Source organism: Halictus rubicundus, chromosome 2 (assembly GCF_050948215.1).
Source record: "Halictus rubicundus isolate RS-2024b chromosome 2, iyHalRubi1_principal, whole genome shotgun sequence".
NCBI lineage: Eukaryota > Metazoa > Arthropoda > Insecta > Hymenoptera > Halictidae > Halictus > Halictus rubicundus.
The window spans coordinates 7,978,864-7,993,978 of NC_135150.1; the positions used below are offsets into that span (position 1 = coordinate 7,978,864).

The 15,115-nt window shown below is 32.9% G+C and overlaps 1 protein-coding gene and 1 long non-coding RNA gene across 2 annotated transcripts in view; one reads left to right on the top strand and one right to left on the bottom strand.

The window, feature by feature from the left end:
* LOC143364453 (synaptic vesicle glycoprotein 2B) overlaps nt 1-15,115 on the bottom strand; it is an 81,990-nt gene that overhangs the window by 66,068 nt on the left and 807 nt on the right. The gene's annotated exons all lie outside the window — the stretch shown is intronic.
* The window catches only part of LOC143364582 (uncharacterized), a 40,541-nt gene that overhangs the window by 19,893 nt on the left and 5,533 nt on the right, over nt 1-15,115 (top strand). The gene's annotated exons all lie outside the window — the stretch shown is intronic.

Below are 15,115 nucleotides of genomic sequence, written 5' to 3' on the forward strand. Positions count from 1 at the left end.
CAAGATGGCACTATAATATTTTACTACTAATTAATTCATAAGTATTACTTTGTTTTCGTATTTTTCTCCAGCATAGGAAAAAGTAATAGGAACTAATATTAATCACATTATTAATTAAGTACATGAGTTTTTATAAGAACATGAAAGTTTTATACAAAAACTTTAAGCCCACTTAATTACTACCCACAAATTATTGGCAAGGTTCTTCGAGATTACAAGAAAAATATGCCTACAGATACGATATCTGAGCATAAACAGAATAAATAATCAAACAACTGGTATGAAAGGAGCAACACAATTTTTCAAATATGGCAGCATGACTTGAACGAGAAAATACGCTACTATTGCTCAAATACAATGTTTACTCTTGCCAGAATCAGAAGAGCGCAATCTCCAAAAAGCAGTCATCAGTGTCCCAAACACGTCACTTTTATCAAAGACAGGGAACTCTATTTTATTTATATTGCCATCGTATTACGAAGAAAAATATTGGACCACTTATTCGTAAATTGCAGAGCTGGCATCGTCTTCCTGAACGTGGCATATCATATTGCAATTGAATTCGCAATTCGAGAAGAATTATAATTAAAATTTTTTTACTTTAGATAAAATGTTAACTTATGTAAAACAAGGTTCGATAAAAAATCGTGTTTTGACGGCAAAATCAGGGCTGTGTAATAAAAGAGTTTAATAACACCAATTTGGAGCGCGATAAATTCGAATACGCGAGACACTCGCAGACGCCCAGAAGCGATTACGAAATATTTATTTCGGCTTGTATGTCCGCAGAAACAGATGCTCAAACGTCGATTCTCCGTGTCGACAAATCGATGAATCACAGAATTGGTCGAAGAGGACGTCGAGGCTGCCCGAAAAGCAAACGAAAATACTAACTAATTTCGCAGCGGGAGTACCTTGCCCGTGTAGATTCACAGTGTTATAAAAGATTCGTGGCGACTTGATAATGGAAAGATTGTTTGCGGTAAATCTTAAGGAGTCTTAACGAGCGCCAAAGTGGAACCAGATTTTCGCCGTTGTGCAACTTCGTGACTAACAGGGAAATTCCGTAGAAACAACGGCTATAAATTCGGTATTTACTCCATAAATCTGTTTAGTGGTCTTTTACAATTACACTTACTACGATAAATAACCTGTAAATATCTGCGCAAACAATTAAAAGGGAGTTTTCCTATTAATGCCTCAACAATTTCGAAAATAAAATTTAGATTTCCTTCACCTTATTGTACAGTGGCGGACAAAGGCAAGTTTAAATAGTCATTATATGACGGAACTACCACAATTTTGGAAAACTGAAATTTCATTTTGTAGCAGCAAATGAATTTTTCATAAATATCTTATGTAATAATGGAAGCCACAAAACTACAAAGGTTGATATAGAAAATTGACAGTTTATTTAAAATACAATGAAACAATTAAAGAAACTGAGTGGACAAGTTTAATAAGTAAGAGCTACTATACTTTTACTATACTTTTACTATACTTTTACTATATTTTTACTAGACTTTTACTATCAAATTTAATAGTTTTAATTCTACATTTTTGTGATTACTGTTTTGATATGTAAACATTTTGTTAGTTCATTACTTCGTTGCATCTCCGTTGCTATCTGTTACAGCTTACAGCCTGTTTAGTATACTTGCAACTCTTGTTAATAATTGTACAATAATTAGAACTTCTTTGTCTGTAAGAATTTCACAGAAGAGGGAAGAAAATTTATATTTATTGTATGTTTATAGTTACTTCAGTGCCTAAATATTCGTTACTAAATAACATTCATATTTAGTGAATTTTGTTAATTCTTTATTAGTACCCACAATTGTCCAGAGACGTTTAAGGGAATTGACAACTGAATTTTTAAATTCTTTTTTCCTCAAAACAAAAATTGAATGCTACCTTTGAAGTGTGCTTGGCGTCGATATCTTGCTGGAAAATAAACGACTCGAATCAATTCTACTATTCTCGTCCATCTGTGTAATTAGGGATGCAGATGTTAATTAAAGTTAATGTATTCGCAGAAACGACGAGAAATATCGACAAATGTGTATTATGTAACTGTTATTAATATTATGACAATGCGAAAGATTTTAAACTTACTTTTGCCCGCTGCAAGTGACGAATAAACAAACGAAGTTTAATGTCGTATAGTGTGGCGAGGATGCCCTAGATTAGATGAATGTTATCAAAATTTGAAAAACCATCAAAGTTATTAATCCTCATATACAGAAATTCCAATTTTAAACATTCTTTTGTCCGCCACTGTATATGAAATTGAATTCTCGAATATTCCGTGCTATTTCTGGAATGATAATTTGATTATATTCACTATTAGTCTTGCAGATTTTTATGTAAAATAAAAATTGTGTTGTCTTTAATAATTATCCTTAATAATTATAAAACAGCGTTCTTCATCGAAAAATATAAAAAAATGATTCAGATATATGATTGTTTAGAAAAAAATTTATATTCTATGTCCTCCATACGTTCTGATTATAGTTCTTGATAAACTGTTTAAATTTTACATAAAAACATAGAGCATCTCTCACAGTTAAGAAGAAACACAATGAAAAAAGGTGCAAAAACGGGCAGTCAATTTTTTTTTTAAATTGCAAGATAATAGTATAAAGTAGAAGCTTTAACAAGCTTTCGGGCGTGATTGTGCAGGATTCATAACATTCATTCTACATCTTTAAAATTTACGCCCTCAGATTTACGCTCTCTTTTGCATACATAGTTATCGGTCAAAAATAAACATTTGGCACTAAACCTTCTTCAGCTTATCTCTACAAACATTCTGCAATAATGCACAATTAAAATTGATAAGTTCCAATACAATTTATACACTGTGCACTTGAATTTCGCATCTAGATTCACAAGGGCTAGGAATCACTGTCTAACGAAACCGAAGTTCAGACTTCGATTGTTGTTCAGGTGTAAAAATATGAATTTTTTCCGTTTACTCCTGTATAGATGCACTATTAGAGTACCCATCCCAATGGGTAAGAAGGTCCTAACTCATAATTCATTTTTTGGGTGTTGGCCAGCTTTTGAACATTTGGCACCACTGCATGACAGTGTCTTTAAAAATTCGACAATTTAATCTGATCCACTCGTCGTTTGACTCGCCGCATGTCACGGAACGACGTGCATCAATTATCGGTCACATTGTACTAATCATTCTGTAACTATTCGACATCAACAACTGTCTTACTCTTCCCTTCTCCTGTTCCTTTGTTTTTCAGATTACTTCCTTAACTTCTGCGACATTGTGTACAAGTCTACAATTTAGTCGCGTAAACTAGAAACCACGTGGTGCTTATGCACATTTTGATCATAGATAACTACGATAACTGGTGATTAATCATTCTATTTTTACGATATTTGTTGACGTTTACTAGAACCACTCAATTATATAATAGTTTGATGAAAAAGTGTTTCGAACAAAAGTTAATTAATTTTCAATGATCTACAAATTACGTCGTTAGGAATTTGAAGAAAATTCCATCGTTTTAATGTAAAGTCACGGACACCACTTTTTCCAATTGCACTCTATATTCTTAACAGTATGACATTGCAAGCAATTTCAAGATGAATTCAACGACCTACAAGGCAACCCTGGGGTAATTTTTATAGAAAAATTAGGTTAATAAATTGGATATTACTACGTACCTTTGCTTCATGTAAAATTGACCCGAATATCACGTGTGTAGAAACTGTTGACAAGAATTAGACGAAAATGAAATTCGCGCAACAATCGGTGAAACAATAAGTGGAAAATAAACAAGAGAGGAAATATGGTTGCTTTGACTACAAATAAATTATTTCCCATAGTTCTCTCAAATTTGAACTCCGAGTCTGATCATATCCGTTAGGATTGAAACTCTTCGTTTCTTTAATATGGATGCTTCTCCGAAACGCTCAAACAAGGAATTAGAGTCTAAGCCATTGAACCTATCTGAAGAGAGATTACGGTTTCAGCCGCCGAATTTGCCTGGCAGATAATTACCGTTTTAATCGCTGAATCAGGCGGTGTCGACAGACAAAATGATTAGATGGAATATAAAACGGTAGAAATATTAAAAGTATTCAAGAGAATTTAAGAAGCAGGTTGATTCCCAGCACGAGGATCAAAGAATAGTATCTCCTGGCTATACCCATGTTTTGGACATATATCGAGTAAACACTGTACTTGCTTCGGCAGTACACATACTATACCGCAGTCGAACTAAACGAGAACACGAATTCGTACAATAGAACAATAATTTAATTAAATTGCTAGCGTCAAACTATATTAATTTGTACAATAAAAAATGTTGCGAAGGGATCGCCTTAGACCGAGCTATTCAAATTCGGAACTTGTTAGGATAAGAGAGACATCTAATATATGTTCGAATAATCGAGATTCTACTGTAATCGTGTCTAGTTGTAAAACATGTCAGTTAGAAAATCAGACTGGACTGTACTGAATATTACAAATGTTTACAAACATCCGTGCGTTGCAGTTGTAACGGGAGGTACCGACGAGAATTCCGCAGGAATGCTGTGGTAAATCGTTTCGACCGGTTTAATAAATTCAGTTGGCTGACACATTGCCACGTAGTTTCCTTAGGTTCAACAAAAGTTTGATAACGTCACTGTTGATTAGAACGCCGGAGACCATAGTCCGAGAAAATATTTACGAACGCACACACTGGTACGGTGCACTATTTTTTAACGACTTCTTTTTACTTTGTTTCCCATACAGGGTGATTCAACGAACTGTGCCACCCAAACAAGTACAGGATGTAAAGAAATGTTTGATCTTCGCTGCCACAGGCGTATTCTGTGAATTCCAAATCTGTAAAAAAAAGTTGCTGCAAAATTGTCATTGTGACCTTGAATCACAAGGTCGAATTTCTTTTATTGATATGAAGCGTAGACTACAATGCAATAAAAGGAATTTGACCTTGAAATTCAAGGTCGAGGACAATTTTGCGGCATCTATGAATCCGTAGAAAAACCAAGATCAAACATTTCTGTACAACCTGTTCACTGTTTGGTATATGAAAAAATAATTGAAGCTGTGTGGTTCCAAAAGTACATAGCATACAACGTGATAATTAGTTTGTTTATTCTGCATTTTCGAGATGCAATGGTCAGCTTGAGTTTCTTTGTCGTAAAAGGTAAATTTGAATCTTGTAGTTGAAGAGACAATTGAATCCTGAATAAAAAAAACTATATAAGGATATATGGAATAAAAGACTGACATATTCTCTATAATTGATTTTGAATGCAAGTAATGCTCAAAATATGTTCTCCATTACGACAAGTGCTAGTCAGCGGCGGACCGTTAATTTCGGGACCTGGGCTAACACTGTTTGAGGATCTACGCAAATTAACTCTACGTGAATTGTAGCACTACGTGCTCTAGCAACACGACTTTTCATATCTTCAAGCGTCGTTGGTATCTCGCGAGGAACTTCGTTTTTTGGACATTGTTGTTCTCGCCTAATTTGTAACACTGTAAATTAACATTAACATTTCCAACATTTTTAACATCATTCGAGGCGTATCTTATTCTCTGCGACGATTGTTAGACATTCAGTTTGAGTGTGTTCGATTGAAACGCTCTTCAAAAGTTAAGAATTTATGCTAAATCTGAAGGATCACTTTAATGTGTATCACTTGCACTTACCGATCGATTATACCAATTTATTAATTGCAATGGGGAACATTTTGAGCATTGCGTGCATTAAAAATCATTTATGGAGAACAAAAATATGTATTTTGCATAAAAATAACAATAATCCATCTGCTTTCCCATTCTCGATTTGCTTCGCCTTCATCAAATTTCTCTGACACTGATATCATCGATTAATAACGGCATTATTGAGAAAAAGTAAAAGTAACTTACTATAGATCATTTGCTAAGGAGAACCGGGAAAGGCATAGCGTCGAGAACAAAACAAAGGCAAATAGAGGCAATCATCTCGCGACGAGACAATCGATTACATGATAGTCGTATATCATTGCGTATATTAATGCCGAGCACTGCAAGACAATGCAGTCGCGTTTCTCATCGTGCCGCGCGTATCTCGGCGCGTCTGAATACACACTATATCTAATTTGTTCACAAGAATTCTCGATAACGATACTATGGACTGGAAAAAAAATGTTTAAACTGACTTCCCCGAGCCTAATGTAGCTATCAATAGACTAGGGATTCTATGCTTCAAAAATTAATAGTTCAAATGCTAAACTGTATTGAAAAAAATGTAAATTACTCTTGTACTATATTAAACTGATTGAAATTATTAAGAGGAGAAATAAGTATTTATGTAGCTCTTATATCTTGCAGTTAGAGCAGACAATTTTTGTTTTACAAAAAAATCAACAGTTACCGGATGCTCCATACTTACATTGCATGAAAATATCATGAAATTATCATTACATATAATTTACAACATAGGGGTTAATTATAATGATTCGATTCTTTTTCATGAAAATGCAGCTATACGATTGTTTTGTCGCTGATGGTGTTTAATTTGAAAGGATTAACCAACAGAGAAGAGCTTATGAGAATACTTTGAAAACGTTAACACATATCCAACTGCATGACTAAAATTATTCATTTCATCGCCAATCGCCACCAAAAGAATGACTAATAATAGTCTTATTAGTCATTTGTATTTTTCAGTAAATAAATTACTCTATTTTCTTTAATTAGAAATGAATTTTAAAAAATATATAAAACCATAATAATTAATTTAATTTTCGAAATCATTATTTATTAGTAGACAGCGGATCATTATGCAAAATAAAAATTTTCTACCTGAATTACAACAAACTGAAGTAAAATAAAAATTGATTTTCCTTCTTAATATGATTAATAGGTTGAAAATAATATAACAGTATTTTTAAATTCTTCTAATGTTTCTACCGTTTCAAATTACCTCTACTCATTTTTGTCATAAATTTTTTTCATTATTTATTTGTTTGTCATTATTTAAAGACATGTATCACGTACAAAGTTCTGGCCGACCTCCTGGAGGTCCTATGAAAAAAAGATTGTTTGCAATAGTCATTACTACTAGGTTGTAGTTTATATGAAATTAAAAATTATATAAGATTTGTGTAATATAACTGTTATCTAGTCTTTGAACGAAAAATTTCTTTAAATATTGATTTCAGACAAAATGACTAGTTATATGTTTATGATTTTTTTTCTATAATGATTACTAGACTGTTTGTATTAATAAATTGTATTTTCTTAACAATTTTATTGAGTTCGTAACGATACAGTAATTTTTTAAATGCTTTTACTGTTTTCCATTCGATTTTGTGCAGATTTTTGTCATGAATGCTTAAAATCCCCAGTCTAGTGGTTACACTTCTTGATCAAAAGTCCCATTTAAAAACGCAAATGTGGCTTCTTTGTATGTTCTTCTGATGTCAAGGTTATGAGTGGTTCTGTCTTGTACTTCCTCCTTGGGAATTGGAATCTCTAACATTTGATTAAGAGGTAGTATACTGATAAGATACGGTAGCATATTTTGCAACCCGAAATATGGTGGAACGGTTTTGCTCATCAAGTAATCATGCGTGAGTTTGCGTTAAACAATAGAATGTTAAATGGAAATATGCAAGCAAATCAGTGCAATTAGTTTCGATTACACAATCTTTTTTTTTTCAAAAACTTATCAACCCTCTCCAGTCTGCCCACCTAGAAATGTTGATAAGCAATAATCTTCAGTCGATCCAAAAAATACTTGAACATTAGATTTCCGATCCGCAAAAAAAGGATCTTCATAGGTTGAATCACGAAAATCTTTCCAGAATCGGAAATGTAGTGTTCAAACATTTTTTGGTAAATAGACTTTGGGTATCATCGCCCGCGAAATCGTCGGAAAATAAACTGTACATTACGTGGAAGAAATAGAAAGGTAGACAAACAAATGCAAACATGGATCACGATTCTATTTCACGCGTGTATGCACGTACGTAGATATGCGTTCGACGGTCGTAGACACGATTGTGCGTCTGTTCAAATACATACGCGTGAAAATAATACGAATCGTGCGTGTGTACGATCAAGTGTGTTCGCTATAGTGTACGCGGCTTATACATAGTGAGTCATCGAGCGTTACTGACGTCACCAACATGCTCGGGGGGACAATCAACCGGCGAGCAGGATAAAAATCGCGCGGATCACGCGTCACATAGAGCACGGTTGCACCGTGCGTGGGTGGAAGCTGAATGAAACTCGGATACGTATCGTTTCGGCGAAACCAAACAAGTCCGAAGGGTTGTTGCGTCACAAAGCTTCCTGATTCATATAAACATCACCAACTTAACAGAGAACTTTTCGAGGGGGTATTCTGATTTTCGAGGCCGTTTTTCACCAATTTTTATGCATTCTTTTCACATGAACTATTGACCTTTTTCCATTAAAACTTTGCACACGTATTTACGGGTATTTGAAGTACATGCGGTATTTTTTTAAAGTAAAAATTCGCAAAATTGTGTGAGTTATATATTTTTGTATAGAGTATGTTTTGAGAAGCATCTGTTGACTGTTGACATGATTCCGGTCCTTCTCGAAAACCAGAGAATGAGGAAGTTTATTAATCAGTACAGATGCGGCTATGGTTTGAACCAAAATAAATAAAAGATTTTAATTATTGTTAAAAATGGTGGCATTCTCACAACGCGAATTGCATTCTTCAAAAGCCGGTAATTTTATGAATTTATACAACTCCTTTTTCACACATATTCTTCAACATTTGTATTTAAAGAAAATGCAAGAAGAAATCGATTATTTGAAAAAAAAGCATAATTGAAAGAGTAAAAGAAGGTTAAGAGGAGGATGGACTTTGCAATTAGGGTTAATGCTGAAACCAACTTTTGGAAAAACTGGATTTTGAATTTTTCTAGAAAGGGCAGAAAGGAATATTGATATGTACAAATTTTAAAATTTTCCTGTTCATTTAATATTAATGGATCTAAAAAATACATTCGTATTTAGTACTTTCCTTCAGGAACATGATTTCGCAGAACATAATATTGTCATTGATGATTTGATTTTGCAGCCTGAGATGATTCCAATTCAAAATGTTAACGTTCGTAATTGTATACTTTCCTAAATTTTAAAACCGGATTTCTCATTTTACAAATTTAAATTTGATTATTAAAAATCGACAAACCTTATTTGCAATTATGAAGGTAACAATCGGATTAAGTTGACCTTGAATTATGTACAGGAACAACACACACTTTTAATTCTTTCTTAGACCGAATAAAATCATTTGACTAACAATTTAATTAACAATTACACATTTAACTTACGTTTTCGTGAATTAGTAAAGAAGAAATATTATTTAACAGTGTGTAGTAGTATGCATGATGTATAATCACAAATTGCAGATCATTTTATCATATGATATTCAGTTATTTAAGTTAATTAGATTCTCGATTTTTATTGAAGGAACTAATATTTCATTTTTCCATTATGCAACGCTAGTCGTCGATTTTAAACTATCCTTTACCGATTTCACATACTCGGATCCGGTTTCACAAGAAAATTTTAAATAGATCAGTCGTATGCCAACAATAAATCTGTCCGTCAATGAATCTAGAGACACACAAGCGTCGGCCGTCATATTGTAAATCACGAACTCGGTGCGCTAGATCAACGCACTATGTTTGCTTCAATGTAACTACATACGTACACGTCACGGCAACATTTGAATTTATTCTAGGCATATTTCGATGAGATTTCGAAACGATAATTGCGACAAATATTCCATTCTTCTTTATATTTTCTCTCCGCGGAAAATTGAATGGAAAAATTGTGAAACGAAACGTCAGAATTATATTCGAACATGTTGCCATTGATGTATCGAAAATATCCAAAATACATTTGCAAACTAATTTTGTTTATTCTAGATGTTCTCGTGCGACGTAGGTCCGAAAAGTATTTGAATAGTAACCAGTGTTAATTACGTAAAAAACGATACTACAGAAATAATGAACTCATTTTAAAGCGCGAAGCTTCTGAAAAACGGAAGATCCATTTTTCCTAAAAAATGTTATCAATCGGAACCTCAATGAAAACATTGGATAATTTGTTTCGTGACTAAATCTACCACAGATTTGAAGATTGCAGCCCCTCCCATTTGCAAAGACCTCTTAAAAATTGTTGCATGATTTTTTCACCGTTTTATAGAACAAAAATAAGGAACATGCTCGTTGTGAAGCCCTCATGGTGTACCTTACATTACTGTTTTGGCACTATACCTTTCATTCAAAGTTAAATAAAACGGCCCCGAAGAATCGTACATGACGTTTTTTACGCCATTGTAAGGGGAAGGTTTCAATCTTCAAACCTATGTTTGATTCATTCACGAAAAGTATTTTTTATTGTTTTTAGAGACGCTTCGATTGGTAGCATTTTCGAGGAAAAACGTCTGTCCAGTTTTCCATGCGTTACATCGTGCAAAACTGTCTTGGGTAAACATCACTGGTAGTTTATGAAAGTAGTAGTCTCAAGCGATTGAAATGAGACTAGGTCTATGGTTGTACCATTTTTTTTTTTAAATAAAATTATCACAGTGTAAGCGTCAACGATTTTTCCCACATCGGAAATTTAATTGTACAAATACTTTTTGAGCCTACTGTATTTACATCATTTGTAAAGGTAATATGATCTTAAATGGTTTATTATATTTATAACTTCTACGGTCATTGTCATCGTTGAATTTTTCTTCTCGACTGCATTCGTTATTCGTTATTTATGGCTGCTTTTTGTTTTTCTTTGCATTTTGTCTGTATTTCCACTTGTTACTACATTTATGTCTTTTCTCTCTGAAATTTTTGCAATTACTGTAGTTCAATCCATTGGTGCCATATATACAGCACCATTAGTTGTATTTTAGTGCTCGCATATGTGTTTTACTACACATGCCGATGTCCTTAAATCTTTTTAATGGGTCTACTGCTTTCAATTGTACGGTACCCATTTTTGTCACAAATGCATACAAAATTCGACGTCTGTTTATTACCATGTTATGTATTCTTCTATAATTGTTAATACACATTCCTAGTAATTGTTGTTCCGATAAGTACGACTGCTTTATGTATGTTTACATGAATGTGAGACGATTAATATACAATATTACTGTTATCATTCGCAGCCTTACAGTTAATAATAAATAAGATTTAATATATAAAATTAATCTAAATGAACAAAAACTCATTTAGGTCATTAAGAAATTTCAAGTAAATTAAACGAAAACGAAAGAATGGAAAATGCGCAGAAAGATTGAATTAAAAAAAATGTTCGAAAGTTATATGAAAAGAAATGTTAAATTATGATGTAAAAAACTATTGTTTTTCGCGAACAAAACATCTCCCGAGTTTTCCATACGTTACATTCTGCAAAAATGTCTTAGTTAAAAACGAATGAAAGTCTCAAGCTGTAAAATAAGGCCAGGTTTATTGTTGTATCATTTTCTTTTAACGAAATTGTCAATGTTCGACTATTTTGCGAAAACCGGAAAAGGCTTCAAATCTTTTTTGGATCCACTGTATGCACCGTTATTTAATTTTTAATGTTCACTTGAGTAGTATACACACCTGACAGCCTTAACCCGAGGGATACCGACACATGACCCGTCACGCGAAAACCTAAGCTCCCCCCCCCCCCCCTGAAACCATACATCTTTTATGTATTTGTCGTGAAGATCACTTTTTTTACGGCTGTTTTTGTAATATTTGGCTATATTATGTCGTAGAAAAAAGACATTTTTTTAATTCAAACACAGTTAACAAGTTCTTTCACTTCCATCACTTTCAAAGGAACGAGTTCTTCAATACGGTGATAACACGTTTCGAATATATAGAAAACGTTAGTACAAATGTTTAGTTTGTAAAATAAAAAAGTAAGAATAAAATAGTTGATTATAACCGATAGTGCTGTATCCCTCCTATTTTAACTGGTGTCGGCAGCTGTCGTGTGTTTTTTGCATACAGTAATAGAGTTTTGTTAAATATTAAACGTAAAGGAGAATAAAACAATAAATTACTTTTTTAGAATTTTTTATGCCACGGTGAAACTCAAATTTAACATTTTTCATGCTGTGGGTTCGTGGAGCTTTTCATTGAGGTTCCGATTGATAACATTTTTTAGAAAAAATGAATCTTCACTTTCCCACACGTTATATTATGTGTAAATATTTTAGAAGGAAATGATAAAAAAGGAGAAGCTTCACGCTTGAAAATGAGCCCTCTGTTTCTGTACTATTGTTTTTACGAAAATGACACAGATTAAACAATGAATTATAATTTTTCCAAAAGCGGAAATTTATTGTTTAAATACTTTACGGATCTGCTGTATGTAGAAACAACGAGAAAAAGTATTTAAGTAACTGCAAAAAAGCTGTCGATTATTCTTAGCGTAACTAACGCTTGAACCGGCAAGAGAATTATTCAGCCGATTCTGGTTCATATGCAACAGATGTTAAAATAGGAATTCACATGGTCAGTCGTAATCTAGTAATAAAGTTTCAGCTCAATAGATAAACGTTACTCGTGCGCAGTGTGCAACACCGGAGCGAACAAGTATCAAAAAGTACTACTTTAAACACGATTACATCCAACCGTGAGTGTTCGTACGTGTCACGAACGGTCGGTATGATCTATTTCCGGTCGAAATCATACTAGGCTTATTAGCGTACCCTGTAAGCTGATTTGACGACAAAATCGTTTATCTGCTGTACCCCGTTGAATATTTACAACACTTGAGAAGCGAATTCAACATTCATATCTAATGGCCAAATAATGTCGTACTATGAAATAGTATAAACAAACGTAACAGTCACACAAACGAAATGATCGAAGTGTGCATTTTAAAATTAACGTGGACGACGCGATGATCTTTATTAACCTGTTCAATTTCTAACAATATTTTGGCACATCAAAACCATAAATTTCAATAGCATCGAATTATTACTTGATTATGACACGATATAATAAACATTCCTCAGTAATTATTACTAATGTTATAATTTACAAATTAATTATTGCTAAAATTGAAAGTCCTAACATTACTTTTTTTAATTTATTTCAGATTAAATATTGCATTGTAAGGTTTCTTTGTTTTAACATAAACTCTATTTTATGGCATTAAGTATGGAACAGAATAGCATCCACCTCTAATTTGACCTAATTTCACAATACGTTTTAGCATAACTGGAACCATTTTTCAATAATAGTGTGCTACACAGTAGACTTTTATTGTTAAAAAGCCTCTATAACTTTATTGTTAAGCCCACCCTTTTACAACAACTGCTTAAACACTTAATCCACGACCTTTTTCTGTTTTATAGAACAAAACTGAGGGACAGTTTTGATTGTCTAGGTGGTCTTCACGGTGTATCTTATATTATTGCGAAGGTGGCCGAGTAGACCTTTCATTCGAAGCTTAATAAACCGACTTGAAAAAATTGTAAGTCAAGTTTTAAACATTCGTTGCAAAGGGGAAGCTTCAATCCTTAAATCTATGGTGGTTTAAGTGGTTGCGAAAACTTTGTCACTGTCTTTACAGACGTTTCAATTTGTAACATTTTGCGCCAAAAAAGCGTGAACGATGGATGGCAAAAGTAGAGGCTTTGAGTTTTAAAATGAGTCAAGGTATATCGTACTATTTTTTTTTTTATATAGAATTTATCGAGAATGAGAAATTTAGTGTTAAAATACTTTTTGGATCCGCTGTAAGACTTTCTATTGGCGTCTACGCACGAAATCCGTCGTGAATCTCGAAAAAACATGCATCTTCGTAAATACTCATTAAAAAGGAGCATGCGCTAACAACTTTTATAGCACAAGGTAACGTTTAAATTGACAATTACAAATTTTATATTGTGTTTAACCAATTGTTCGTTGAAAAATCTTACAATTAGAACTGGTCAGTGTTTAGTATAAAACAAGTATTCGTTAGGTGCAGTACTAGTTCAAAAAAACATAGACGCAATAGTATTCAGGAAACTCGATGAATTCCGCGTTTTAAAAATAGAATTTGTTCGATTCCATCCAGAACACACAGAACGATCAATTGGATAACTATTCTAAAATGATGTTGGTCTTCTTTTTCATTACACAATTCACCAGTGTGGGTGGTAATGAAAAAAGGGAAGCTTTCGATTCAAAGCAATGGCGATCGTTTATAAGATTATATATGTGTAGTTCTAGAAAATAAAGTGCCACTAAATAATTATGTAACCATTAGTCTAAATAAAGAAAATGCTTAACTCACTTTGTAAGGTACAGTATTATAGTTTTATTGATTTTAAAGCGATTTAAAATAAACTGACACTAAATAATTATGTAACCATTAGTCTAAGTGAATTAAATAAACTCACTTTATAAGGTTCAGTATTATTGTTGTAGTGGTTTGAAAGCGATTAATATAAAATGTTCGTGATTAAAAGCTACTTTTCAAATTTTAATATTGTATATTGTCTTCACTAGACATTCCTACAATATCAGGTTATTTTTATAGAAACCTTTAGACTACAGAATATCTTTAAAAATTGAAAAGTAACGTGAAATCTATTCTTACAGAAATCTTATTTTATATATAAACTATAATACAAAAACCAACAAATGGTCATCGAAAAGAAATTTTTATTCACTTTTTGTTTGCAAATATGCAATCCTATGTGAAATTCGTTTCGTGTAAATAGATGTGTACATTGTAAATATTTACACTATTCATTGTTTAAACGTAGATGTGTCTTTATAAATGTTAATTCTCCTTATTCGCCACGAAGGTGCGTTATTGGACGATTGTAAAAAAATGTTTTTAAAAAAATCGAATTTTTCAAATGACTAAAGTTCCTTCGTCGTTTCAGAAATCAAAAACGATTTGCGGATCGTGGAAAATGTACTCTATATACATCGAGAAAGAGGAATAAATTATCTCAGAAAATTGTCACAATAGCAAATGGGACGGGCATAAGTTAATTAAAATTATTGGCATACTATTTATGAAAATACGTCTCTGTACACGTACAATATAAACCGTAATATTTGAAAGAGTTCATGAAAGTTGCAGATACAT